At 33.7% G+C, this 26,588-nt stretch overlaps 1 protein-coding gene across 1 annotated transcript in view; it reads right to left on the bottom strand.

Annotated features, from left to right (window-relative positions):
* LOC150110130 (protein kinase C-like 1) overlaps window positions 1-25,375 on the bottom strand; it is a 110,480-nt gene extending 85,105 nt beyond the window's left edge. The window contains exon 1 of the mRNA XM_090415784.1: window positions 25,277-25,375. The gene's annotated coding sequence lies outside the window, so the exon portion shown is untranslated. The remainder of the gene's footprint in view (window positions 1-25,276) is intronic.
* Window positions 25,376-26,588: the final 1,213 nt, after the last annotated feature.

Here is a 26,588-nt window from a genome sequence, read left to right as displayed (position 1 = left end):
AATCTGAAGAAAGTAGAATAAAACAGGTTTGGGGATAAAGATAGAAATTCATTTAATTTGTGTCATTTTAGCATTAAACTTTGCCTTTAAATTTAGTGAAAGTAAAAAATAAATAAATAAATATATATATATATATATATATATATATGTGTCTCAGCTCTCTTATTGTTAAAAAAACTAAAACTAAAGAAAAAAAAAAGTCGTCGAAGTCAAGCATGTCAAGCGTTTCCTCTTGACTGGCGGATAATAAATACACTTCAGCAACTAACAATGGATGCTTCTCATCATACGGCAGTCTTCTGCTTCTGAAGCACACCCTCAACCTGATTTTAATTTCTTCGAGGTTTTGAAAACTTCCTGTACGTTATGATAAAATTTTCCTTTCATTTATAAAGATTCACTTTAGCGTAAGAATTTTTTTTTTTTTTTTTTTTTACTTTATTTATTTGTTTGTTTATTTTTTTATTTTCGTTCAATCAGTACGTGAAGTACCGGAAGAACTTTGATTTCTTGATAATACACGTTAGTAGCTAGCTGGTCGGGAGGAAAAATTTTGTGATGCATCGGTTAAGTATATGCACTTGCATGTAAAAGTAAAATGTGCACTTTTTTATTTTTCTGATTGTTGAATAGTAAGCTAATTTTTTTGGGGTTTTTTTTTCTATTTTTTTTTTCTTTTGGTGAATTCCACTTACGAATTCCATAGAACTTTTTTCAAGTGAGTTCATTACTCCAATAAGCGAGAAATAGATTAGGTATTATTATTAATATCGAATAATAACAGTTTGCAACATCAGCATAATTTGTTTATTGGTAATTCCAGGTATTTTACCAAGATTATTAAAAAAAAAAAAAAAAGACCCTACTCGTCTTCTAATATTTCAAGTCGTGTTAAACAAACATTTAATTATTCTTGCTATTATTTTCTGTTTATCAAGGCCCCACGGCCTTTTACAGTCAAGTAACTTGACTTTATTACCAAGTTCATCTGAAACCCACAGAGACGTTTTCATTGCTCGGTGGTTTGTTTGATTATTCAAGGAGTTCTCTTTATGAACGTTTATTGCATGCATTATTACGTGTATAGTAGGATAGCAAGCAATTGATGGCCCACAGGTGATTATATGATATGCTTTATTTTTCTTAATCATTCTTATGTAGGGTAAGTAATTTTAGGTTTAATTTCAGGATTGTCAGACCGTGCAATAAACGCAGATCCCTTGAGTTAATTTACAACCAACCATTCTGCCTCGTGAGACAGAAATTTGACTAGAAAGTTTCTGGAAGCCTTGAAAATTAAAATAATAATAATAATAAAGAATGTCGTTACTAATGGAAATGTGTCAGCGCAGTAAAAGATATTTAGTGGGCATTAAACAGCATACCATTAGCAATTAGCGCATTGTAATTAAATAGCATTGGTCATGATCATGTGCAGGCGGTAGGGTTTTTCCTCAATGAAACCTGGTTTTTCATCCCTCAAAAGAATCAATAGAACACCCGCAATTTACAGACATAATCCATGATAGGGAAACGAAATAAATAGTTTTCCTCTCTTCCATGCTTTTAGTTGATGGTAGAGAAAGGTGTAAGGGGTTCATTTTGCCAGTCGACGTCGATTCTTAACCCTCAACTTTAATTTCGTGTTGTCAAATAACCTTATTTTCTTCGGTCATAAATCCAAAACAAATAAATTCACTCAAGAATGGAAACCATCAACAATATTATGACCTTTCTAATTATTACCTTATTTAGTCGGTATGCGTTACTTTTAGTTGGAAAAACATGAGTTGAATCGTCAAGACGAAGAAATAAGGACTTTCCACCCAAAGGTGAGTTAGCTAGTCTCCGTTAAAGGTGGAAGGTTTTTGTTTCTCGAAAACTCGTTTTTTGTATCCCACAAAACATGTAAATCGGCCAGGAGGAACACACGCAATTAAAAGGCTTCATTGCTACGACCGCAATTTCATACAATGCTGAATCCAGTCTGAAATGTTCCGCATGTACTTGCTGGCTGTGTTAGGATTGAGTATCTGTGGTTTAGGCTGCTAGGCAGATGCGCAACAAAAATCCCACAAAAGGCGGATGTTTTGTGGATGTTTGTGAAACGCGTTCCCACTTTTAGAAATTTATCAGAATTGCCAGGAAAAAGTAATGATTGGATGGTATGTGATTTTAATTGCTGAATGAGACGCATTCCTGCTTATTGAGGATCCAAAGTAGCATCATAAAACTATATTTTATGATGCTACTTCAATACTTCAGTTGCAAATAATTGTGTGTGTGTGTGTGTGTGAGAGAGAGAGAGAGAGACGAAATAAATAGTCTTCTGTCTTCCATTCTATTAGTTAATGGTAGAAAAATGTGAAACGGTTCGCTTTGCCAGTCGACTGAGATTCTTAACCCTCAGCTATTTCGTTTAGTCATTAATTGGAAAACCATTTCTCGTCATCCTTCTATTTCGTTGTGATAAAAATATTATATAAGGCTTCTTTCGATTTTGATTTTTAATATTTCCAACGGTGGCCTGAGTTCTAGAAAAAACTTTTATTTCATTTTTAAGAATGTAGCACAGTTTCAGTTAGCAAATTATATACTGTATATATAAAAAAAATAAAATAAAAAAATTAAAAATTAAAAAAAACGATATTTTATCGTATAAATATATTTCTATTGTTATAATTATTTGTGAATAAAGCAACAGAATATTTTTGGTTCACATTCACACACACACACACACACAATTATTTGCAACTGAAGTATTGACAGCCTGCAATGAAACTGAGATAAAATTGACAAATAGAATTACAAAAGATAGATCGATTCGAGAAGTAGCCTTCAAAATGTATGTTCAAATGCGCATTCTCTGACAATTGAATAATACTGTAACAGATTTTCACACGATATCGATGCATCACGTTTTGCAAATACAAAGTTCAGTGCAAGTTTTTGATAAAATGATCTTGCGAATATTATTTTTAATATTATTCAGAGACTGTTTCCTTCGATATTACAAAATCAATTAGTTTAACGATATCTGAAGGAAATTCTTGTTGAAGTAGATCAATAGCGTCAGATAAAGGAACATTAGTAAACAAGGATACAACATCTAAACTAATCATCATAATAATTTAATTATTACTAAGACTGTTGTTGTTCAAGATAAAAGAATCCGAGAGAAAAATGTATTTTTACTTAGAAACTATTCAGCTTACCGGTTCCTCACATCTAATCCTACCTGTAATCAACTAAACAGACTTAATTCTCTTATCGATAATGTTTCTATTTGGAATGAAGATCAAAGGAAAAAGCTTAAAACTTCTTTGGTCGCTCACCTGGATTGTATGGTATTCTAGGTATTCCATTGAGACCAGTAGTGGATTGGATAGGATCTCCCACCTTTAAGATTTCTAAATTCTTATCTAATTTACTTACTTCTTCAAAAAAAGAACTGCTACGTACATAAAAATATACTTTGGATTTTAAAAATAAAATTTCTCCTCTTGATTTGGAGCTTCAGACATCATGATTAGTTCAAATGTTGTGTCCTTGTTTACTAATGTTCCTTTATCGGACATCATTGAATTACTTCAGCAAGAATTTCCTTCAGATATTGTTAAACTAATTGATTTTGTAATACATTCTGGATATTTCTCCTTAAAAAAACAAGTTATATCAACATATCGAAGGAACAGCAATGGGCAATTCTATTTCTCCAGCTATCGTCAACTTCTTCATGGAATCCTTTAAACAACTTATAACATTTCCCCTAGATCTACTCACTGGTTCAGATATGTGGATATTTTTGCAATTTGGAATAGCTCTTCCTCTGAGTTACAGCAGTTTCCTTCTAAATTAAATGCACTTCATATTAGGATCCAATGAATCTTAGAAGAAGAAATAAATAAGCCTTTTTTTTGATCGTTCGTCAACCAGATGCTACATTTTTCAGTTTTTTCGGATGAAGACTCAGACAGGCCATTATATCCATGCTGAATCTCATCACCATCCTAGTCAATAGGCTGAAACAATTAAAACATCAATACATCTTGTCCATTCTTTATGTTCGTCAGACGAACTGTTACAAAAAGAATTACAACACATTAATTCCACCTTTTTGTCTAATGGTTATAAGAATTCTTTCATCAAAAGAGCTACGAACAGTTATGGTATCTCTACTTCTTCAAATACAGAAGAAATAACTTTCCTATTCCTTATGTACACGGCATTAGTGAACGTATAGCAAAAGTTTTAAAGCCACTAAATCGTTTTGTTACCTTTCGCCACATCAGATAAATCTCCACCTTTCTCGCTCCTCCTAAGGACGAGCTTCCACTTCTCAATTATCCAGGCGTCTACCAGATTCTCCTGTAGATTACTTATTTCGAAAAAACAGGAAGATTGCTTTTATTCGACTAGAAGAACACAAGTCTTATATTCAATACCTTGAGCGCCTGAACAGTCTGGACTTGCGGAGCATGCTATCAACATTACACATAGAGTTCATTGGAATAAGACAAGCGTTCAGTATACATTATAAAGAAACATGTGAAACTTTACTTTTATTTTTAATTACCATTCTGTGATCTTGCACTAACAATGCCTATGATACTTGGCGAAAATTCTACGCAAATAATATTTTTAAGTGACTTTTCCTCCGATTTTATAATTCTTTCCAATATGCTAACTCACGGTAATTCATTACTGAAACAAATATAAATGTAATGTAACTGCGGCCAAGTCTTACATAGATCAAATTGATTGGAGTTAGCAATCCTTGACGGTGATTACATGGCTTACAAAACAAGAAAAATTCAATCTAACACTTTATGTTATCAGTCAGCGCATTAACTAGTAAACGTTTCCAATGCATTATTTAGAATAAAATTTTCTAGTACATCTTTTCCAAGACTGAAACGAAGTTATCTACTCACAAAAAATACCCAAATAAGAACCAAGGCTTAATTCTGCACCGAGTGTGGAAATCTGTCCGTAATCCGCTGCATCATAGATTGTACCCTTCCAACAATCACTGACAAGCCGTGAGAGTAATGGAAAGAGATTTTGCAGATGCAGACTTACGAATAGCACTCATTCATTGTATCATTATCAATGGCTCATGTACTGAATTTTATATAAATAAAATGTAAAATAAATCCTCTATTTTTATACCAAAAGGAAGGGCTAAACTCCTTTAGAGTAAACTAACTTTATGAAGATCGCAGAAGTCTCTCCCCCATCCTTTAGCCATCACTGACAGTATACTTGAGGTTTCAGTAATAATAATCAAGACTTTTAAGAGAGAGATTACGGAATATAAGCGATACCATATTTTTTGTCTAATTCCTAACGGGAGCATATTATTGGAGATAGTGTGAGTTTTACAGTCGAATTCATAGGACTAAACAGGAACCTACATTTCTATATATTAATTTGTTTCTCAGATTTGTTTAGCGATATCTAAAGAGACTAAGCAAACAATCTATGCTTAGTCTTTAGACAAAGACAGGATTGTAAGTTCGTTGAGCGGTGTGATACCACTACTTGACATATTAAAGGCTTCATGCCGCTCATCGGAATCCACGCACCACATAAATACCTTCGTAAATATCCATGTTCCACTGGGATTCGATCCCGCTATCGATTGGATTTGCAAAAATACTGTCCACTCGCCCAACCAGGCATTAGAATTCTTATTCAGTTCTTGAGTCATTATTCGTACTCAGTTTATATAAAAAACTGTTGGGTTTTGCATCCAAACCTTTCACTACAGACTAAATGTGAGTAGTCTGTTGTATCAAACTTTTTATCATTGGTAGAATCATATTAAAATACCTGGTTCGTTAAACGCAATTTACTTCATTTTAATTTTATTTGTAATTTTCCTTAGAATATTTTTTTCCATCCAAATGTTTTAATGCTTTTTGAAGGGGTATTCTCATTATACCCTCACTTAGGACTGTGGGTTTGGTTGGTTGGGAATTACGACTAAAACACAAAGGCGGAGAACCAGTTTATCATGTATGTTCTTCTGGTCAGTTTAATTTGTTTAAGGGATTCAAAATAACGTTCTTCAGAGTCAAAACGCTGTACGAGGTGTGACTATTAAATAATGAGACAAGGTGCGCTGTGAATCGTGTACTCGTAGCAGTGGGATGCTCTTGCGCCCTGGATGACCTTGAAGGTTCTAGAAGCAGTTGAAATAAGCATTGTTCGCTGTCGCTCGTAGTAAGTCTGTAGGTAGTTATAAAAGAAACACGTGTGAAGTCGCTTTGCCGGAATAATGTCGAAATTAAACTCGAGCAGCGCATTAATCTCAAATTCCTTGTGATGAGACGTGGATTTTCCAGTACGATCCAGAAACAAAGAGACAATTGATTCACAGGAAAACTCCCATGTCACTGAGAATGAAAAAAGCAACAATAAGCAAGTCAGAACTGAAGGCAATGCTGATCGTTTTATATATATATATATACAGTATATATATATCAATGGCGTGGTAATGGTTGAATGGGTACCAGAGGGTCAGACAGTTAACCAACATTATTACTTTGAGGTTCTGGCCAAGCTGAGAAAACGAGTGAGGAAGAGGAGACCCCATCTGTAGAAAAACAAGGCTTGGATTCTCCACGAGGACAACGCTCCGGGCCACAGTGCGCTGTCTGCAAAGCAGTATCTGGCTGATAAGAAGATCCCAGTGTTGGACTATCCACCGTAATCGCCGAACTTAGCTCCCTGCGACTTTTACCTTTTTCCAAAATTGAAATCCGCATTGAAGGGCACCTATTTTCACTCAGTGGATGAGATAAAGAAGAAAACGGCTGCGCTATTGAAGCACTAACACCTGATGACCTGCAGCACTGCTTCCAACAATGGACAATTCGTATGCAACAATGTATAGATAGAAAAGGGGGAGTAGGTTGAAGGGGGGATAACAATTAAGTTGTGCAATTGTAATAATAAACCACATTTTTGTAACCAGTCTCGTTATTTAATAGCCACACTTCGTATATCCGTAAGATACAACCAAATTCACCTTCACGTTAAAAGCCCATATAAAGGTCTTTATGTCTCAGACAGGATCGTAACCGAGGTTTTTTTTTTTTAAAAAATGAAATTAACTTAATACTGACTGAGCTACGCAGGATCATCAGTTTGGTTTATTGTAAATAGGTTTTTTTTTTTTTTGAAACCTTATTATACACTGGAGTAATCTAAGTCGTTCTTTTCCAGTCCGTTAATATCACTTTCTGAACTCAACGGGACTCAAGTTCACAGAAATGTTTATCACCGATGTTTCCTAAAAGCTCGAATACGCTCAGTGCCCTCCAGAACTTAGAGCAATACAAACTCACGAATCTTTGTCGTGTATAATTGGCATTTATTCATTCACAAGTATTATTTCAATAAAATATTGTAAAATAGCACATATTTATAAAACATTGCAATCTTCCTGAGATTAACGGTTGTTCGTCTATTATGCATTTAGACGAAGAACTTATTAAAAAGTTGGGCATGATTTTTCTATTTTTAAAGTGATAGTTTTGTGTTAACGAGCCTCTATTATTTTTCCTTTCTGTCACGTATGCAAAGTAGGCATCTTTTAGCAGTCCTCATATTCTTTGCCAATGCCCTCTCATACCTTACTTTATTTCATTGAATATTTATCATATAATCTGTTTTTATACTATACTTATTTTACACTGTATTTATTGTATAATCCAGGAACTACTGGCACTTTATTAACACGCTTTACCTTTTATATTATTATTATTGCTAATTCCAGGTTATAAACAGAACAATTAGAGCAATAGTATGCTCTTTGGAAAGATCTGTTTAGGAATCCTGTCTAGAAGCATTAAAAACGGCTTTTTCAGGTTAAGAGTTATGAAATCTCATACGTAGATATGAGGATTTTTACTCCCACAAAGATGACATCTGAAAACGCAATTATCAGACACGATGTTGTTTCTCCATAGCCTTAATTGTTTCGTGATCAGAACAACAACGTGTCTTTTTTTTTTATTATTTTGTTAGTCCGACCCATGAAACCTTATACTACATTAGTATTAGTATCATGAGTTTGTTAAAGGTTGGATAATCCAGAAAGTATGTCCTAAGACCAAACAGGGAAACTTATTGGAGACCGAAGTTGCTAATAAACCATTTCGACCCACCGGTAAAAGACCAATGTCATCTCCGCTTCACACTAGGAGATAACATTTGTCGAATACCTAAAATGTAGTCCATTACTAAGATGTACTCATTGATATGTAGTTGTCTTTGAAATATTTCCATTAGTCATCGGTAACTGCATAAGAGATGATGGTGAGTGATTGCTTGCATAAAACTTCTTAATCAGTGAAGTTCTCTCAAGATTTAAAACTTTACTCTTACAACTTAGTTTTGCCATCTAGTAGGACCTTTTTGGTTATGTTACAGAATTATTTCATTTTCTCTTGCCTCTAGGATAAGAGTAAGAGTGATGTTTAGTAAAACGTTATTTATTGTTATTTCTTGTGTTGTTCATATCCACTGTTAAGCGTCCCCCTTCTCCAACAACCTTCTTTCACATATAGGAAAATGTGATTCCGAAATTATGGTCACTCCCTGCCAGTTCTAAAAGACGTAGAGATGGTTAGCGTCGATAACATTCATTATTCGATACCAAGAATGTATTATCATTTAAAGATATGCCTGAGGTGTTATTATGGAAAGCAATAATCTATCTCACCCAAAGCTTTATTATTACCTTTATTCATTTTTTATTTTCTTCATCCACTCAATATTAACTACTCGTATTTAGACAACGATAATAAGCATGCAAGTAATTTTGCTGCATTTTTCCGTTTATTGTCAACAGGGTTTGCTAAATGCTAATTTCACCCTCCTTGTTAGTGTCAGATTTAGTTTCAGATTTAGTTTAGACTGATATCTAAACTCTTGACTTCCTTTTCATTAAAATGGATTCCACTATTTCTAGATGTTCATAAATTCAAAACGAAACTTTTTTTTAAAGGACTTGGTTATCTTATCTCTATTATCAAATCTATGTATAATAATGCCTAAATCCAAATCTTATCTTTTTCTTAAGATAATAAGATAAGATCTTTCTCTTAGGATTGCTTTTCAAAGAGTTTTGATAAAAAAAAAAAACCTGTAGAATTTTGTCATTAGAGTATCTTGATGATTCATTAGCACTTCGCTAAATTCAGTTATTTTTTCAATCTCTTTCTTATACAAAGAACGTTCCGTTAATATATCACTTTAGTTGGCAGCATTCTTTCTCCTTCTACTTAACTCCTCTTCCTTTATTACCCTTCAGTATGTAATTTTTCTATTATCACTCAGAAATATTCCACTTTGCTCACGACCTGCAATGCATGATTTTCAACTTCAAGGCACGTCCTTATTTTCGTTTTCAAATCCAGCTGATTAGATATACATCGGGTTATTTTTACATTCACTGGAACAGTCATTATTCTGCACTTCCATCTCTTCATTCACCTTTTTTGTTTTATTTATTTTTTCCAATAACTGTTTTTTTTTTTTAATCCATTTATTAACGATACTTGTGATATAATGATTAGAAATATATACACGTTAGCACAAGAAAAATGTTTAATTTGCCAAATATTTCGGTCTGAATATTACAGACCATCTTCAGTGGCTACATAGGAATAGTTTTAAAAAACAAAGTGGAATACGAACAATTGATCATTCACACATAGAATGCGCCAAGTGATGTCATATCACTAAGTATTAGAAGAATAAACATTTTGTAAAAAAACATACGTAATTAAAGATATTAATTCAGAAATTCATATAATGATCTTAAATAACATGATACTGATTAAAAAAAATTGAATGTGTTATCCTGATTAAACTTTCCCAAATTTTTGATATAGATATACAGTCATTACGATTCAAGTTAGGACGTTGAAGTAAGGCCTCTACACTTTCTTTAAATAAACGTTCACATTTGTAGCGACATCTGTGTAGGAAGAGAGAGTCTTGGACCAAAGGATGTTGTGGCTTGTTTCTAATCCATGCTGAGCTAATCCAGATTTCTCAGGTTTGTTGTGTTGAATTGATGACTCTTGAATTCTTTTTTCTATGGAACGTCCAGTTTGTCCAAAGTAAGAAAGATTACAATTACAAGGAACTTAATACACACGAGGTAGAGACAAGATTGAGCGTTTATCGTTAGATGAAGGAAAAACTGGGTGGATAATTTGATAATAGGTGTATAAATGGCTGTTAGATCATATTTCTTTAGAATTCTCGAAATTGGTTCTGAAATCCGGGAAATGTAAGGAATTGGAACTCGACGTATTGAATCTTGGTTGTTCTGTGTTGGTTTGTAAGAATCGAAAAGATGTTGTGTACTCTTTTCGGAGAAGCCATTTAGTTTCATGCGATGTTTGATAGTTGAAAGTTCCTTCTGTAATAAATGAGAAGTTGAACAATTAGTTTTTGCTCGTCGGATTAAACATTTTGTGAATCCTGTTTTTTGACAAGGGTGATGAGCAGATTCTTTGAGAATATAACGGCCTGTGAAAGTTGGTTTTCTGTAAACTGTTGTTGTAAGAATACCAGAAGGTGAACGGATGAGAAGCACGTCTAAAAAGGATAACTTGTTGTCTTTTTCAATTTCCATGGTAAACTTTATACGGGGATGTAAGGAATTGAGACTGCTTAAAAAGGAAGGTAAGGAGTCTCTGTCGTGAGGACATATAGCAAAGATGTCGTCTATATATCTAACCCAAAAGGATTGCTGAGGGAATATAGATGAGAACAGGACTTCTTCTAGATGTTCTAAATAAAAATTTGCAAGAGCAGGAGAGAGTGGCCTTCCCATGGCTGTTCCTTCCACTTGGTTGTAAAATTTATTTTGACATAAGAAATATCCACAGAGTGCATTATGAAATCAAATAGTTTTATAATATCTTGTGGGAAGATTCAGCTAGTAATTCCAAAGTCTCTTTGAGAGGCACATTCGTATATAAAGATTCTATATCAAAGGCAACCATAAGATCTGTAGTTTGTAAAGAGAAGTTTTTTTAATTTATTTAAGAAATCAGAAGAGTTTTTCAAAAAAGAGCGTGAGTTGCCAATGTGTGACTTCAATTATTTAGATAGATATTTGGCTATGCAATAGGTAGGAGAATCAATACAATCCACTATAGGGCGAAGAGGAATATCTGTCGTATGTATTTTTGGTAGACCATAAAACCTGGGAGGCCTTGCAAAATGAGTTTTTTGTCTTTCGATAGTGTCTACATCTAAACTTATGACCTCATCTAGAAGGGAATTTAATTTCTTCAGTTGTCTGTTGGTTGGATCGCAATTGAGTTCCTGGTATGTTGAGTGATCTCGAAGTAAAAGGGAAAGAGCTCCAGGAGATTTAATGGTTTCTTTAATCTCAGCGAAATTATGAATTATCTTGTTGTCGTGGCATTTTTTAAAAAGATGATCCTCGCTCGTAACTTACCTTGAGTTACTGATAGTTTGCCTAATTTACCGGTTTTTTTGGTGAAGTTTTCCCCCCGAAGGAATAAAATTTGATTTTTAACGATACTTGTGACATAATGATTAGAAATATATACTCGTTAGCACAAGAAAAATGTTTAATTTGCCAGATATTTCGTATTTCAATTGTTCGTATTCCACTTTGTTTTTTAAAACTATTCCTATGTAGTTTTGCATAGGTTGCATAGGTCTGCAATATTCGGTTTGAATATTGCAGACCACTGAAGATGGTCTGCAATATTCAAACCGAAATATTTGGAAAATTAAACATATTTCGTGTGCTAACGTGTATATATTTCTAAAAAAATCCATGTTTCGTAGAACCTTGGATTCTGTGTCTTCTAAGTAATCTAATTAATTAAAATTTTAATTTTAGTTTTAATTAAAATTAAAACTAATTAAATAAGCTTTTGTAGAATGCTGCAGCACGTTATCCTTTTTTTTTCCTCCAACGAGCCTCGAAAACTAATCTCCAGAAAGCAACAGTTTTGCTAATACTTTTAAGTGGCCATATATTTTCTATCTCTAATATTCATTCTGATTAAGCTTTTTTTCGTCTTAAAGGCTTAGATTTCTTTATATTGCACCTTGATAATGACTGTGAAGAAATCTTCCATTAAAAAACAGAAAGAAAAAAAAAGTGTCCTAAACAAAATGTTTCAAACCGCTGGCATTTAATCAGAACAGCACGATCAATCTGATCAAACAAGCTTAGTGTTATATATTATTGTCCATTTTTTCGAAAATCTCAAAAAGTATCACCGATTATTTCAGTAATACGCACATTGCTACTTAAAAGATGACAGTACTGTTAATATCAATCTCACTGTTGACACAAAAGCCAGATTTGAATAAGTGCAGATTTGCAATCTAAACAAATTCAACTTTTCTGTGAAAATTAGTTTGAATTGCAGAGTATTTTGATTAGTCGTCGAAACTTCAAAGAAATAACTAATAATGTGCCAATTTTCCCATCTCATCTTCTTTAACATATCAGGCCCAATGTGCTGTTATTACCCAATCAACTTGGTTTTTCACAAACCTAACTATTGATAGATTACGGTGGTTAATTCTATTTCCATAGTCTGTTCGAAACGAGTATGTTAACTGGCCAGTTGTCTGCTTTTCCGGTTCGGTTTACTTTTATTTGGTCTGGTTCGGATTACTACCGAAGTATCTAAGATGGTGAGATCAGTTTGTTAAGTTACGCTGTACAAAGAATGCAATGTTAAATTCTAGTGTATTCTATGGACACTTTTTGCGAGACGAAAAACCCTCTGTTTCCAGAAGAAATAAACCCTTGTTGTTTGAGAGCCGGCTAAAATCACCTTCATCTGAAAGTCCTTCTAAAATTCCTGACGTCCCAGAAAAGATTCTAACGCAGATCTTTCAAATCAGTCAATGGGTATCTCCGATACCGACCTGCTTAGGAAACCATGTCACCTTTGTGGGAAGAGAGCTACTTCGCTTTCAGTTGATAAACCCTCATAATATTGTCAGGTCCTTCTGTCTGAAGCTTACCGTAGCAACGGAGGCTGTGTATGTTTTATTTTTCATCTTCCAGCAGTTTAAGATATGTCACAAGACTTTTTTTATAAATGGTCTCTCAAATATCTCAATGATTTATTTGTCTCTCTTGGGATTCAGTGATACCTAAAGTTCTTTTTTATTGTTATTATTATTCAGCAAATTCTCGTTTAGTCGCATAGCTACGATAGCAGATGAGAAACGTGGAAAGAATTTCCATTACTAATAAGTAATAACATTATCGTGTAGCTTCTTTTAGTCCATTTTTCACGCAAAGTCAAAAAGAAAATAATCCATCAAGTAGTTATCAGTTCTAATCGCTTTTTTTGCAGACTGTATGCGTGCGTGTGTGTGTGTGTGTGTGTGTGCACATTACCGATCGATGCTAAGTCTATAAAATAAACGGTGTCTAGTTGTTCTTCTTAAACTAATTAGTGAAGGGAAAACTAAAGGTAAAGCAGCTTCATTTCTCTGAATCCATTACGTGTTGACTGTAATTACATTTGTCTACATGGGAGACGAGTCTCATTACAATGTCAAGGGAGTTGCACAGATGTATTCATTTAATATGCATTCCATTTTTGGTTTTATTCTTTAATTTCTGGTAGTAGTATTTGTTCTTTGAACGAATGATCCCTTTTTTTTTTGTTTCGAAGTAATTTTTCAATCGTCATCAATTAGCTGATGCTTGTTTAATAAATTAGACTTACACCTTCTCTCATGCCAGATCAGCTAAATGAACAACGGAACGTTGCTTCCAAAAGAATAAAAATAGCAAAACAAATACTTAGATTACGTGTATATAACGACAATTAGCGATGTTGTTTTTTTTTTAAACCTTTCCACGTAATTTCAGAAGGATTAATCTTAACTTCTTAACTGTACGAACGGTTGCTAAGTTACCTACTCGGAAAGCTTATCTTTGTAAATGAACTTAAAATTATTTCTTTGAGATTTTCATGTTTTCCTTGAAAAACAATTACTGTAGAAATTTGCAATTTAATTTATTTTTGGCTAGAGAACCAGGTGGTAGCAAAGATTCAGGTTCTGATGAAGGAGTCAGAACCTGATTATCAACTGTGGATGGCCTAGGCTCTAATACTCATATGAAGTCTTGAAGTGCGTTGGTGCATTGAGGATAATTCTACTGCAATAAGATTTTTTTTTTCTCAAATACAGTGTACTTTTGTCCGTATACTATAGTATATTCATGTGCAAGACATTTATGTAGATACCAAGAGTTTATTAGTATGATAAAGGCATAGTTATTAAAAGTTAATATCAACTATAACTGTGATAATTATAACTTCGGGAATATAGAACAAAATAACATTTTTATCCAACATTCATATAGAATTCTTCCCTGACAAGGCGCTGACACACTTTATCATACATAAACAGAAGAGTCTAAACACATCGAAAACAGAATTATGTCCGTAGAGCATTGAAAGAATTTGTCAAATAGTGAATCCTGGTATAATATGATGATTGGTTACATCAAAAATCTGATATATAATTTAGATCATAAAGATAAACTCGGAAGACGAATTATTCAGTCATTTCATTCTTCCATTCGTAGAAAGTAATAACAGTAAACGATGTATTCAGTAATTCATGTAGAATGTTATAAAATTATTGCTGTGGTGTTCCGAAGCATTCTTATTTAGAAGATAAGAAGCAGCCCGACCTATTATGAAATAGTTTGAATCTCTGCTACTTTGAGGGACAAAATAAAAATTTCAATAAAGCAGGATTTTGCCGTTCGCCTAGTTACAGTCTCTAAAAATATGATGCGTTTGCGAAAGACTCCTAGAAAATATAGAATTCGATTTTTCTACTTATATAAGCCCTATTTGTTTGTTTTTTTTTCGTGCATATCTCAAGAATTATTGCAGAAACGCAATTCCCTTGAACAGAAGATAATATGATGTTCATATACGTAATGTATGTATTGAGAGTTTTCTTCAAGAATCGCCTCATTCCAAACAAAAACCTTTCACTCAGCTAGTATAGATCGCCTGAAGACTGTAGTGATTTGACTTTGATTGGCTTTATTATGAAGCTCTTTATAGAATTTGATGTAGAGTTACATTCTGATTAACTATTCTAAACTTCTCTCATTAAATTATCCTTTTGGAAGAAATAATCGGAGACATCGTCTCCAATTATTTCAGAATATCTCCATATGCGGTGTTATAAACTGAGACAGTACTTTTTCACGCTCTCTCTCTCTCTCTCTCACGTGATATCGACAACTATAAAAAGAAAACGTCCTCGGCCAATTCGACCACGTGCAATTCCATCATGCCCTCGATTTCGCTTTGTTCAATATCTAAGCCCCTACTGTTCGACAAGTTGACCTGATTGGTTTCGTTTCTTCTGAATCATTACAAAATGCTGTGAAATTAACCACACGATAGAAATCATTTCTTCTAGCAATTAATCTCGCACAATGATTGGTGCTGGTAATAGTTTCACCATACCTTTTCCAATATTCAATCATTTCTATACTTCCCTTGCCTTCTGGCAATTTTCCCGGAGAGTGATCCTCGACCTAAATGTTTTTTCAGGTTTGTTTGTTTTTTTTCCCTCTCCAGGGAATGGCGACTCAAAATATCATTTCGCACTCCCAGATACACCTTATATTTACTACTTATTTTTAGCGATGCAGTTATTAAATAAACTCTTCCAGTCACTACAGCAAGGCTTCAAAAATTCAAAAGTCTCCCCCCCCCCAAAAAAAAAAACCCAAAAAAAACCAGACTCTCTTTAGAATTATTTAAAATTTTTTTTTTCTTTGAATACACTAAAAACAAAGCGAAATCAAAGCCAAATTGGAAATTATTGCTTCCGGTAAGGGTCATTCAAGACTTTAAATACGCTGTTTTGTGTGGAGTTCCAAACTAATAAAGCTCCCCCTCTAAGACCCGCAAGCATAGTTGGTGCACAAATTCAGTAAATATGGGACTGCCTTCTATCTTAATTCAAAATCGAATGATCGACTAAGGAAGACCCAGAAAGCGAACAGAAGATGCTGTCGAAATGGTATGAGAATCTGTAAAATACAGCCTTAAACGGTCCGCTTGTAATCTCCACAGAACTTTTCTTGATAGAAGACTCTTCTTGATAATCGGAAGCAATGTTCATACCTCTCCGATGAGAATAAACTAAAAAAGAACGGCAGAGGCTGAAAAATTACTCTCTCAATTTGAGGATAATCCACATTTTCTATAGTTTTCTTTGGATATCAGACAAGGCTCCCATTGATATCTATGGAAAAGTCATTTCTATAAGCAACGTATTTTGGGGGTCGCATCCACCTCATGAAGTTGCAGAGAGAGAGACCTTTACAGTCAGAAGAATGCATTGTTGGATAGAAATTTCCTCAAGAGGTTTAACTGGCCCTATTTTCTTTGAAGATCATGGGAGGAATATCACCATCACAAAAGAGAGACATGTGTATGGGTGTACAGAAAATTCAGCTGAAACAGTTCATTGAAAGGCAGTTTATCGAAAAAACAGTTAATCCAATAAACATAAATTGAAAGACAGTTCATCGAAAAAAAAAAAAAAAACAATTCATTGAACGACAGTTAATCGAAAACACAATTTATCGAAAGGCAATTCATCGAAAACGAACAATTCATTGAAAAATCACAATTCATCGAAACTACAAATCATCCAATGAACAATTCATCGAAAAATGAATTATAAGACATGTGAAGTGAAGTGTATTTATCAAAAAGAGCTGTATTTGTATTGGATTAACTGATTAACTTGAAGATGCAGTTGAAGCTTAGCATGATGTCCCCTTTATATATATAAAATGGATGTGTGGTAATTTTTCTTTTTCCTTTTCAGTCAGTAGTGTATATAGATGCGTTTCGGTGGATTTTATACCAACTGGAAAAGATTATACAAAAATTCTTTATATCGGCACGGATACTTTATCGCATGGAATCCTAGCGTTCCAATTTAAAGGCACCTATTAAGCACCTAACATTATTATTAGTAGTAGTAGTAATTATAATAATAATGGTTACTATTATTCCCGCTCATCATCCTCTCTATCAACCTAATGGCTGGTGGGATAGCAATGCTACAGTACTTGTAAATTATTATAGAACAACATAGTTTCCTATTGTTCTTTCTTGTCCGATAAGTGTTTCCTGTCTGTAAATATGTGTGTGTTCATGGGACTGGTTTACCTGTTTCCTGGAGGAAACACCCTGCCTTCTCTGTATGAGGCGTTTTTTTTTTTCAGTGTTAACTACCAGTATTCTATTTTAATGAGAATTCAATACCACATTGACAAGATTCAGTATACATACACACTTATTATTATTATTATTCCCCCTCATCATTCAAGACCAGATAAAGGTTATCTGGTCTTACCAGATAATCTGCATCCTCTCATCCTTAGTATGTGTTCTTTTTTCTTCTTTTCTTTCTTTCTTTCTTTTTTTTTTTTGATGGATCTTTATATGAAAAAGCTAAAAAATAGTAGGTATAGCTTATCATTCGCGATGTTAATGCTCTACAATCATTTCTTCCTTCAAAAGAACTAGAAGGGGAGGAGATGGCTAATGAATTAAATCTCTGGTAATTCCCCCCCCCCCATATATATATATATATATATATATATATATATATATACATATTGATATCGCTCCTCATACCAAGAAAATTGTCTGAATACGTCAGCAGAAAAAGTGAGAGGGGGAAGGCCTCTGTAATGTCATAATTGCATTGCTAATATAATCAAAACCGGATGCTTCAATTCTCTCTCAGAGAATTCCTTCTCAGAGAGTATATAAGTAGGTCAACTCCTGTGTGTCAATCGCCTTTCGATTCGGAAAGCTATAAATGAGAAATCCATCGCCACTAAAAGTGTTCTTTAAGTCCATGCATAGAAGTTCAACATTGTATTTAGAATACAATTCGTACATGGTTGTAACTAGTAACAGTGAAATTAAAAAAAAAAAAGTGTCTATGAAAAGAATATTTATACATTATTATTTTGTAGTTGCCTTCTTCAGAAATTCAAGTATAACGTTTAATTAACAAGTAATTAAAAAAAAAGTTAGTTAGTGCTTTGTAATATGAACTTCTTCCGTAGTGATTCTGGATAAAGACAGGAGGAAGTAACTGTTGGCTTAACTACACACACACACACGCGCGCGCGCGCCTGCGGTACCAACAACTAAGTCCACTCAGTCCATTTCGGGTAATGACTTTCCAGTAGCGCAGCATATAGATATCGACCTTTCGAAACTTAACTGTCTTCTCTAGACGATCAAAGAAAAAGAAAATAAACGCGACCGAGATCAAATATTTTAGCAGAAATAGATCAAGTTCGCGCTGTATCCAGTGGTACACTGTAGTCTTAGTGAACTAATATACAACGCAGGACAGGCGTGTGCTAACATTGACAGGGTTTGCTCTTGCTGTCTGTCGCCTAAGGGAAAATAAAAACTTCTGTCATGGCATTTCCTTAACCCTCGGTAAGTTAGCAGAGGCTTTTCAAGAGCGAAGACCGTTTTGAAAGGAATAGAACAAGACAAATAGAATTAATTGACGTTATATATTGTACGTATGTATATATTGACGACATCGTTGATTACTTATTCGGAACAATATAACGAATGCTCTGTTAGCGGTAATGTTTAAAGCAAATTCGAAACTAGATTTGAAAATCAGCAAAATAGGCAACACATCTACAGAACATTCAGTTTTCGTAATGAAAATCCACTCTGTATATAATGCGAAAGTTGAAGACAAACAGGCATGATGTATATGTTTCCATGACAACAGTACGTCCTTCTTTTAATAGGCACGAGTACCACTTCTGTTTGAAGTCCAACTTAATCCACAAATACACTTTTGAATTTTTATCAGTTTGGTGGGGGGCCTGAACATAATGGTGTTATTTTAACCGCTTTCCTCAAGTAGATATTATGGGTAAGGGGGGGGGTGAAAAGATAGCGTTATGTTAGTGATGCCGATAATGTGGATATTCTGCAGAAGCTGCTCAAGTTAATCGTAGAAATCAACTCGGAAAGTCTTTTGAATTAGGCATTATTCGATCAACACTATTAAAAAAAATAACTAAAAGATTCGATTGCATAAGACTTTTATGATATTCAGTTTTTAATTTGAAATGTCTAAAATAATATTTTATTTCAAGGTTTACTGCAATTTCATTTCAACAATCATTTTAATGAAGACATTTCAATTTTAAATAATAATTAGCAATTTTAATTATTAACATTGATCTTGCTTACGATATACAATAGAAAATTAATCGATAGCCACAGGCTTAACAAGTCCAGGGGAAAAAATACTTTAAAAAATTGTCTAGATAGCGTCTAGTTAATTGTAGTTTTTTTTTTTTTTCTGCTCGACTGATTGAAAACGAAGCAAGAAAATAAGCTGAAGCATCCAATCTAAAATCTCTTTTTCTTTTTTCTTTTTTTTTTTATCTACAGGAAGTCTGTTTACAAACTGTTAAATTAGGGTCGATCATTGAGAAAAGTTACTTCTCACTTCATTAAACTGTTCAAAATCTTTTGTCCTCGGGGGATGTTGAGGTACAAAATTTTATAAAAGTTGTAAAAAAGCGGTACGCATTTAGTTCAAAATATGCGGATTCAAATGGTGAAAAAAAAAGTCTGAAAATGCCATCGACTTACGGATTTCAGAAGGAAAACCGAAGGAAAAGTATTTCTTCTTCCTCCTCTTAAAATATACGTTCTATCTTCACATTCCCAGTTTGTCCTGCATTTCCAACAGCACACAACAAATCGCAAATATTCAGATGAATGGGAAGCTGTCTGCGAACTGCTCCTTTTGGATTGCTGTACTTTTTGCATAGTGCATCACTCCAAAGCGTGCAAGCCTTAAATAGTGATATACAAGGAGGTGTTAATAATAAAACAAATACAGTATATAAGTTACTCTGTTGTCCCTTTTTAAAATGTATTTAAATTTGACCTCGAAATGTTAAGAATTCGCACTTTTCAGGTCTACCTAAAATCCATCTGCTAAATTTTCCGTGTGTATTTTTACGCATGGAAAATTTTTACCTACAATCAGCTTCAAATAAACTTAATTTTTATTTTATTTGATTCAACATCCAGCTACATTTCATTTCAGTTTCTACAGGAAGGCATTGCCGCTTCATTTTTTTCAAGCTTGATTTTTTTTCCCCTCGTTTTCCACCAACACTGTAGGTTCGAATCCCGTTGTCACATGGATATTTATGAATGTCTTCAGACAGTAGAATTTTTGTCATGTGATTTACGTGAGATCGACACCCTGCTTATTAAAGACCTGAAATGGTTTGAAATGTACCATGTTTGGTCGCTACAACAGGGTTTCCTTGACCCTTAGCGTACTTACGCACGTTCTAAATGTGCGAAGGATTTTGCAAAATGTTTGTAAATAGCATTAAAAACAAACAAACAAACTTGAAATGCTGTAACAGGGTTCGCACACCGGTTAAAAATCATCTAATGACAAACACGAACGCACAGCATCGGTTTTAGCGCGAGCATAGAGGCAGTATCCACTCAGTCAACCAGTACAACCAGACCAGACTTTGAAACGCAGAAAAATAAAAACTAAAAATAAAAAAAACGAATCAACATGGTTTTGTAATAGATTTCTCTACGATTTCTTCAAGTAGCCTCGATTTCAATGTACAGTATTTTTAACTTCTAGCTTCTTTGCCAGTGCAGAGTAACTCAAGGGTCCGTTCTTTCTCCCACTCTATTGCTGCTTTATATAAATGCGTTTTATCGGACTGCACTTATTGAGAGCTTTGTTGGTGACAATTCGCTTTTGCTTTCTCGTTTCCGAACTAAAAGGAGGTATGAACTTTTTCACCGTAAAGTTTTGGAAATTTAAAATGCAAATTCTTACGATCTTCATAAATTCTCCACGGGAAAAGATAACCTAGTCGATTTCAATTCCTTTTATACTACTTGATCTTTTTTTCCTTAAAATCAAGAGAAAAAAAAAGATCTTGTTTTTAATATTACGGAGGTCATCGCTCCAAAGGAGATTACACAACAGTAACCTCCAGGTTTTTTTAGAACCAACATACTACATTTATAGGTGCCACAGAATCCACAACAGAGGATTTCTCTTTCATAGTGTAATACTCATCGTTTGGAGAAAATTTCCTTAAAAACACCTAACAATTCTTACGTTATGTACTACAGAGAGCATTTAGTTAATTCTCTTACCTGACTCATTCCATTCACTCACAACATCTCTTTGCATATCTATCCATCTATGAACATTATTTATTTTAAATATTTTATAGCCGTCCCCTCCTCGTTCCTCCAAACTCAGTCATCTTCCATTCTCATTCTAATTTTAAGATGGCAGTACCGACTATTCTTCCTCTTTAGTAATCACCGCTAGCTCATTCGTTTAAAACAAACATAACTTTCGTCTATCTGTTCAATTCCCTAGTCATTTCAGAATAACAGTAAGTTTCGAACTTATCCCGAATTGAATTTCTATTAAAATAAAAGAGCAAATTCTGATTGTTGATTAAATATATGACCTTCCAAAACATGTCTTGATTGCCCTTTCTCATAATGCAACTTTTGACTTTGTTTCCGGCAAATTTCTATGAAAATCAAATGTTCGGTCCACCGGAGAGAACGTAATAATCAATTTGACAATGCTAGAAAGGGGGAGGACATAACAAGGACAGTAAACATGTATCCGTCAAGACATTCACAAATATTCATGCAACAGTGAAATTCTGGAGACACAAATCCCCGATTCGATTTTGAGCTTTGCTCCTTTGATATATTTTGTTCTTCATTCTTTTGTTCTCAACTATTTTCATCCTTGTTTGTATACGTTACATCATCAATAATAGACATCATCAAAATGATGCATAGTAATCCCCTATCGAATTAAATTTGCTGCCTAACTAAGATATTTTCGAATTTTCAATTTCTCTTGCACTGTGATAACTTTATTGAGTCTATTAGCCAATAATGCACTGGATCCTGCTTTGGCCTTAATTACACCTCACGCGAAAATGGCATAGTTTCAGTGTTTGGATCGTTCGTTCCCCCCCCCCCCCCCTCTTAAATAGTGTACTATAAAAATACGCAGTTTAAAATGTTTTTCAACAATTTTTTCGGTACTTGAGTAACATTCTATGTATTTTAGGGTTCAATATCTTATCAGAAATGACCTTAAGATTAATAAGCTAGGTATTAAAAACGCAAGATACCAATGAAGCAAAATACTTGTTAATTAAAGGGCTGAACATTTCCTTTCATCATTTATAATCCTTATTAATATGAAATAATATTCATTTGATCATATTGACTCATAGATTTAGCGTACAAATAAACTTCTACTCACTGTCTCTTATTTGACAGCTTCTTTAAGATGAGGAATGTATTAGAAGAAATAAAAAAAATCTGAAAACTCCTCACTATTTCTCAGATTTATTTATTTTTTATTACGATTTTGTATTTTCCTGTATAATTTCTAGTTTCCATATCCTTTGTATGCTCTCCAATATTTAAATCTCAGAACTCCTGAGGAGTTCTCAAATTATTTTTATAGATTTTAGATTGCGAAGATTTTTATTTTTAACAGTAACAAACCGCTAAAATCATGCCTCCAGATAACTGGAAAATTCACATTCTGTACAATGTATTATTACAAATGACCTTTCCTTCCTTGCTTTGGTTTTGTTACTCCCATTGAAGTAATAGTACCAAATATGCTACGATTTCTTAGAAATCTTCAGCGCTCCTGTCATTAGCCACAGGAAGGCAGTATTAATCCCATGATGATGGAACTTGAACGCGTGTAGCATACAAAGAGTTTACATTTGCTACAAGCGCCATCTGGTAATCATTGGATTTTTTTTTTTTTTTTTTTTTTTTTGCGATTGTTTTGTGCTGTTGGAACTTCATATTGCTAAGTCTCGTGTTCTGCTTTTAGAATGTACAGTACTTCATTCTATTGAAAGCATTTTTTTTTGGTGTGTGTGTTGCGTGCTAGGCAATTGCAATTTCTATGATAGTTTATGTTAGCATAAACATTACATTATTTAAATTGCCTTCTGATCTATGTCATTAGCTTACTCAAAATGTACTACTTGCATGCAACCCTGAAAGAATTTCGTGAAACATGTACGACATGAAGTTATATATGTATGAAAAAAATCATCGCAGCTTTCTTTTTTAAACATTATAAATCAGATTCATACGACATGCTTAACCGAGATAGCCTCAGCAAACTTACTACAGTAGCAACTCGTATATCTTTGGGTAGAACAACTGAGGTCTCTTTGAAATCTTCCATGCCATTAGGAATGTGACCATAACTGCGTACAAGGAGTTATAGCCAGTATAATAAAGTTGGGGGGGGGGAGAGTGATTTGTAGACGATATTTTCGTTGCTTCAAGAAAAACTTATAGACGATGCCTCAAAGAGAATGAAATTCGATTACAGTATATATAAACCATATGTGGCGTATTCTACTCTCTCTCACTCACTCACACACACACACACACACACGCACGCACGCACGCTTCAAGTAGTTCGACATTGTTGGCCAAAATTGCATAGCTCCAAATGCCAACCAACGGAAGACTACTTTAGATATGAATTTTGAAGGAGGAGAAGGTAACAAAAAAAAAAAAAAAAGAGTTGAGAGAGAGAGATGAAAAACAGATCCAATTTCTATAAGCCATAGTTTGGAAGAAATGTGGTTGTTTTCAAAGTGATTTCAAGCGAGATAAATTGTAGACTTTAATATACATTTGTTTTTTCCTTCTTGTGGTAAACACGTTTATATATTAATTTAAAATAATTTGGATATTTACTTGTAAAGTAGAATTTTCAATTTCTGCAATGATCAACACAATATTGACCTGGAACTGTATTACATAAATATTTTAGTCACTTTTTTTTCAGTTGCTAAAATATTTATGTAATATTGTACTTCTAGGTTAGTAAGGTTTCCAAATTATGTGTCAACGAGAGTAAAATTAATCTTGCAATAAAAGCTACTTCTGTTTCTATATATATATATATAGAAGGTATTTTACCTTGTGTATAATAAATATTAAAAAAATACCAAGCAATTTTAAACCTGGTTTTACTCCATTACCCAAGTAAGCAAATAGACAAACAAGTCAAGTTTGCGCCAGCAAGTGATGCAAGTCTAGCTGATCCTACAGGTAGTGCAAGACCAAGGCAACTCGTGGTAAAGGTGGTATAAGCTCTGATCACTAATCTTAATATTTACCCTTAATGCCAAAAAACATCTCCAAGAAGGGGATGCATGATGTTTTGTATTAAAGGCAAGGGGTCACTACCCAGACCGGTTTCGACCTTTATTGAGGTCTCATCAGTGGGTGCTAGGCTAGAAATACCAATATATATATATATATATATATATAAAGGCAAGGGGTCACTACCCAGACCGGTTTCGACCTTTATTGAGGTCTCATCAGTGGGTGCTAGGCTAGAAATACCAATATATATATATATATATATATATATATATATATATATATCACGTGATGATTTAAATGATGAATATTTATATAAACGCTCAATAGCACTGCTTAGTTCATTTTCTTGATAAATGTCGGAATAAGATCATAATATTGTAGATCGATCCTTCGTCAAATAAGAAAACAGCTTCATCACAACTTCATGCCATAGCTGTTGAATATATTTGTCGCCAACGCACGCAAAAAAAAAAAAAAAAATGATTTTGTATTAGAGATGAGTTAAGGAAACTGCTAAAATCGGTAGTCCAGTAATTTTGAGCTATGGGAGCACCTATAAATTCAGATGCTATATTATTTTCTCAAAAAATTAAGGGAGAAAAAAATTTCCACATGCATCAACTTCTCTCTTTCCTTAAATTTCGAATGTTTCGGTTTCCATTCATCATTCCTATCTTGAATGTACACACTGCTACGTTATTTTTTTTATTAATGAGTGTGCAATTTTATATATATATATATATATTTTTTATTGGTCATTCTGAGCATGCCCGAGTAATTACAAAAACCAGTGTAGAAAATAGACAAACATTTAATAATGAAGTCTGACTTTGTCAAAAGGAAATCTCAGTAAGTAAATGAAAACAATCGTATTTTACGTATTAATATTCGCCATTGTAAAATATAATAAGTGACAGCAAAATACCAACCTTGTAGAAAAAAATCCTGACCACCAACGTCACCCTCAGCTGTCATGCGATGAGTCAATAGTCTCTACACATGGATAACACCGTTTCTTTCTTTCTTTCTTTCAGCGTTCATTAGGTCTCTACAAATAATCCACTAGCGAAGAAAGCCTCGCATACACACTTTTGCACCGATAAAGCATCACATTGACCAAAAATTTGCTTCTTTTGCTACGTGTGTGTGCAAGCAAAAGGTCTGGAAAAACACCGCACACTTCAGAGGTCGATGTGGGACAGGGTCACTACCGGAGCATCATCGTTCGCTCGTCGCTAGGCTGTCTGTGTCACGTTTTACAGAGTGTGTGACGTCATACCGAGTAAACCACGCCTTCTTCCGTTTCTGTAATCGCTAGTTGAGAAAGCACACACTTGTTTCGGCACCACGGTTTTTAAGAGAGAGAGAGAGAGAGAGAGAGAGAGAGAGAGAGGGGGTAGTTCCGGAATGACTCCTCTGTTCAAGATGGTTTGTTCGCAACTTAAGATATTCTTACGCAACTGCCCTCGGTCTGTGGTGCGCGAAGTCTGCTTTGCTTCTTCCGTTTAACCCTAGTTTATTAGGATATTATTTCAATAACTGTTTTTCCCAAAATAGCAGTTTTAGCAGCGATGCGGTTGGCCTACGCGATGTTGCAAATAAAGTTAAATGTATTTAAATAATGTTTCTAAAATGCTAATGATATTATTAAAGTATTATGAATATATTTTCGTAATATTTTAATATTATGAAATATTATTAATAATAATATGAAATATCATACTATTATAACTAATTTAATTTTTTTAAAACAATTTTTGAGACATATTTTTGAAATAGATTGAATGACTAGATGCCGAGAGATAAAAATAGAAATACTATTTTATTTTATATATTAATTAGAAATTTAATTTAAAAAATAAATTATTTATTAAATAATTTATTTAAGAAGATCTATTGTTGTATAGATCTTCTCTCGCAATGTCCATTGGTTATGCACCCGATGAAGTGTGTGTGTGCGTGTGTGTGTATATATATATATATATATATATATATATATATATATATATATATATTACTTTTTCTTTTCTTTATATACTATTTTAATATTTATTAAATTTAACAATATTATATATGTATAATTAAATAATAATGTATTAACATGTGAAATGGGCGCGTTTTCTCCCCATCGAAGTTGGTATGTAAGTCGGTCTCTTGTATAACAGTTTGGTATGCCACACCTGCTTTACTGACAACGGTGACCCACTTCGAATACTCGGCAGGAATGCTGGGTTTTACCAT

The sequence above is a fragment of the Typopeltis vanoorti genome, chromosome 1 (assembly GCF_054136105.1).
Source record: "Typopeltis vanoorti isolate ZY-2024b chromosome 1, IOZ_Tvanoo_1.0, whole genome shotgun sequence".
Classification (NCBI taxonomy): domain Eukaryota; kingdom Metazoa; phylum Arthropoda; class Arachnida; order Uropygi; family Thelyphonidae; genus Typopeltis; species Typopeltis vanoorti.
This window is presented reverse-complemented; position numbering and strand designations above follow the sequence as displayed.